Raw genomic sequence first — 3,872 nt, forward strand, 5'->3', positions numbered from 1 at the left:
CAGTCTCAACTGGAAGGAGTCTGTCTCCCTGTTGTCAGTAATCTTCTCTGTTTTATATCTGGTCTCGTGTCCTTTTCTCCGTTAAATGGCCATTCACGAATCCAAGCCTTAACTCTGACCTGTCTATGTTTTTAGCTAACCTACTGTTCACCTGCCACTTCTTGTTGGCCATCCCTCCTGTGCACGTGGACTTTTGTTACTGGTACTTACAAACCCAGGAAGCACTCCATCTAAAAGTAAAGGGGAAAAAAAAAAAAAAAGAAAGAAAGAAAAGTCAAATGTAAAGCAACACTCTTTGCCTACAGCTTTCCTCCTCTTTACAGTCAAAAGATTTTTCACTCTGACCCCAAACTTTAAATTGTCTTCCAACAAGATACTGACAGTTTTAGGGCTAAACCTGTAAAAGTCGGTTTCATCTTGATTTCATTCTTTCCTGCATTTGAGGCGCATTGGCCACTCTTTGTTCCTTTACCAGACACCCTACCTCCCCTGATGTAAGCCCGGCACCCCGCTCACCCACTCCTACTGAGCTCCAGGCTCTCAGCTTGGTTTGTCAGTTCTTGATCCTTTGAAGCTCGTGAGCTTTTGCGTACCTCTGAAGAGACAGATCTGGGCTTCGCTCTCAGTCCTTTCTATTCTTGTCCCATATCCCAGGGTACTCAAGTGTGGGCATGCATTAGAGTCACCCACAAAGCCTGGGAACATGCAGCCATCCTCCCACTGTGCTACATCATCAGAGTCTGGATTACTAGGGAGTAGGGTCAGGCCCTTGAGCTTTTCTGAAAGTCTGCCAGCAGCTGTGGTGTGCTGCCTGGAGAATCAGTTTGTTGTTATTATTCGCAATGCTGTGGATGAAAAATCTGAATTTAGCATATTCCAGGCAAGCACTTTACCTCTAAACTGGTTCCTAATCATGTCTGTGCCTTGGCAGCCAAATGCAATGGCTGGCCAACCTTTTACCTCCAGCATCTAAACCCCAAGCTTGCATAATATGTGAATACACACACACATACACATACACACACACATACACACACACACACACACACACACACACACACTGTATTCATATTCGTATATATTCCTCTTATGAGATAGACATTCCTTTGTCTTTCTGCCTCCTGTTCATTTTACTTAATTATCTCTAGTTACAACTACTTTTCTATACATGTCATGATTTCATTTTTCTTTGGATTTAAATGAGGAGCAGCAAATACATCGGACTGAGGCCAATGCTGCTGCAATATGACATTATCTTTACTAGCTGCACTTGGACTCTATTTTCAAATAAAAACCAACCACTCTTAAGTACAGAGATAGAGGATATTAGCCTGTGAATTCTAGTGGGATGCACAATCCAACCAATGATGACTGTGAACTGCTGTCAAGTATTTGCATGCTAACATTAGCTTTCAAAGCCTTATGAAAGACCTTTTAATGTGGTGTGTACTATGACGGCCACTGTAGGGAAGTGTGTGAATGACCGTGAATGCACACAGCTGCCACACTAGTCTCCAACTTGAGCTCTCCAAGGCTGGAAGCAGGAAGTGGAACAGCAGCGGCAGAGGCAGCAGCAGCAGCAGCAGCAGCAGCAGCAGCAGCAGCAAATTCTAACTTACTTCTAAGCCAGTGGTCCTCAGCCTTCCTAACGCTGTGACCCTTTAATAAAGTTCCTCACATTGTGGAGACCCCCAACCATAAAATTGTTTCATTGATACTTCATAACTGTAATTTTGCTACTGTTATGAATTGTAATGTAAATATTTTATATGCAGGATATCTGATATGTGACCCCTGTAAGAGTCATTCAACCCCCAAAAGGGGTCGCAACCCGCAGGTTGTCAACTGTCTGAGCAAAGCAAGTTTCAAATCCACCTACCCAAAATGAACCTTGTAAGCATGTTGGGGGATGTAATTTTACTTATTATCTTGATATCAAATAAGAATCTCCATGCTCAGCAATTGGAAACAGCATAGACAAACTGACAGAACTGTAAGAACATTACAGGAGATCAAAATACTATCAAGAAATACTTCATATTAAAAAAGTTTAGGTAGATTATCATTATTAAGTCTAAATAATACATTAATAAATTAATCCCTTAATAATATTAGTTGGAAACACACACACACACACACACACACACACACACACACACGTATGCAGACATGCACATTTAGATCCTCTCCTGCAATGAATTTAGTTCTTGAACTAGACAAAATAAGAATCAAAGCAGAATTTTAATCTCCATGAAAGGAACTCTATACCAAAAAAAAAAAAACATAGACAAAAATAATGGATGCATATAAACAATTTTCTATTAAAATCTGTAAACTTACTGAACATAAACTTTAGCAGTTTACCTTCATCTTCATGCAAGAGGCTTGAAAAGACAAGAAGCAGTGGCTTATTACACTATTTGGGGACATTGCTGGGAGCTGGGCACTGCGAAGAGAGAGACAGACTATGAGTTGGACATAGATATTTTTATAAGTAGCACTGATGCTCAAATTCAATACGATTTGCCAATTTGGAGAACTGGGACATTAGATTGATCACATCGGTATAATTTCTAATGCGCTGAAGAGTCATAGAGCGAACCACATTGACACTTGGCTCAGTTTCAAAATGGAAAATGCCATGCTGAATTCCATAAAACTCCAAAATTTGAAAGAATCGGCTTGTGGATTTGTGTATGGAGTGAACTGAAAACTAAATCAGTGGTATAGGCTGCCTTCTTGAAATCACAAGAAAAGGGGGAATATGTTGAAATTATACTTTTTTAAAAAAGATGTAATTTTTAAAAATCGTGTTTGTAGGCATGTTTATAGCATATATTAGAAACGAAAGGCCCTTGCTGCTTGGCATAGTATCTGGATGGGTGGTGGGCACTTATTGAAAAATCCCTCTGTAGTTTAGGCCCCCTCAGAGCTATTTTAAGGCATTCCCTGATAAATTACTAAATATATTAAAAATTATTTATTTTTACTACCATGTTTCCTTTTGTTCTAAATTCACTTCTGTTTATCTAGAGTGTGAGAGAAGCTGTACAGAGAATTGTTTGCTTATTAATATCACATTCAGAAGTCCACAGTAAAATCAGGAGTTCAGATTGCTCTGGGTCACTGAGACTGACATTTGAACTCTGGTTGGAGAGCTCTCCCCCCAAAAACAAGCCAGTAGAAAGGCTGGTGATATCAACGAAAGTGTGGGCACACTTGGCCATTCACATATGTATGCAGAATGACTCTATGCCACTGACTCTCTTCAACTATTGAAAAGTCAGCAAAATATCTGTAATAAAAATACATTTCCTTGAGTGTTTTGCAGCCATGAGTGCATCTTGGTGCATTTTGATCTAGGTGCCCGAGATTCATTTACACAAAGCTCATCAAAATGTCATCATAGGGAGGTACTGAAGTCCAAGAAATCTGAAAATTTATGACTTTTATCTATGGCCAAAGAGTCATAGTGTACCAGGACTGCTGAGAACTCAAACACACTGGAAGTTAAATTCATTTTTTTAAATGATATACTCTGGGGCACCTCAGAGTTGGTTCATAACTCCTCTATTGAAAATGCTGATGTAACCTGTATACCAATGCTAGTGACATCCAGGTGCCCAAAAGCCACATTTGGAATGGCATCATCTGAGAATCACATAAGCCCCTTCTGTACGCTCAATTTTTTTAACCAATATATTTTATTAACAACTTAGTGACTGAGCATATGTCACTTATAACCCGACTATCCAAAACAATAGGAAATGAGGATTAATGGACACAACAACGAAACCGTTAGGATATCAGTTCTGAGGAATGATTCTCCCGGCACAATCAGCAGGATTTCTTCTGCTGGAACCTAGAGTAAC

The 3,872-nt window shown here is 39.7% G+C and overlaps 1 protein-coding gene across 9 annotated transcripts in view; it reads left to right on the forward strand.

Moving 5' to 3' along the window:
- Positions 1 to 3,872, forward strand: part of PDE4D (phosphodiesterase 4D) — a 1,423,826-nt gene that overhangs the window by 879,565 nt on the left and 540,389 nt on the right. The gene's annotated exons all lie outside the window — the stretch shown is intronic.

Source organism: Acomys minous (assembly GCF_964271855.1).
Source record: "Acomys minous genome assembly, chromosome: 11".
NCBI classification, from domain to species: Eukaryota; Metazoa; Chordata; class Mammalia; order Rodentia; family Muridae; genus Acomys; species Acomys minous.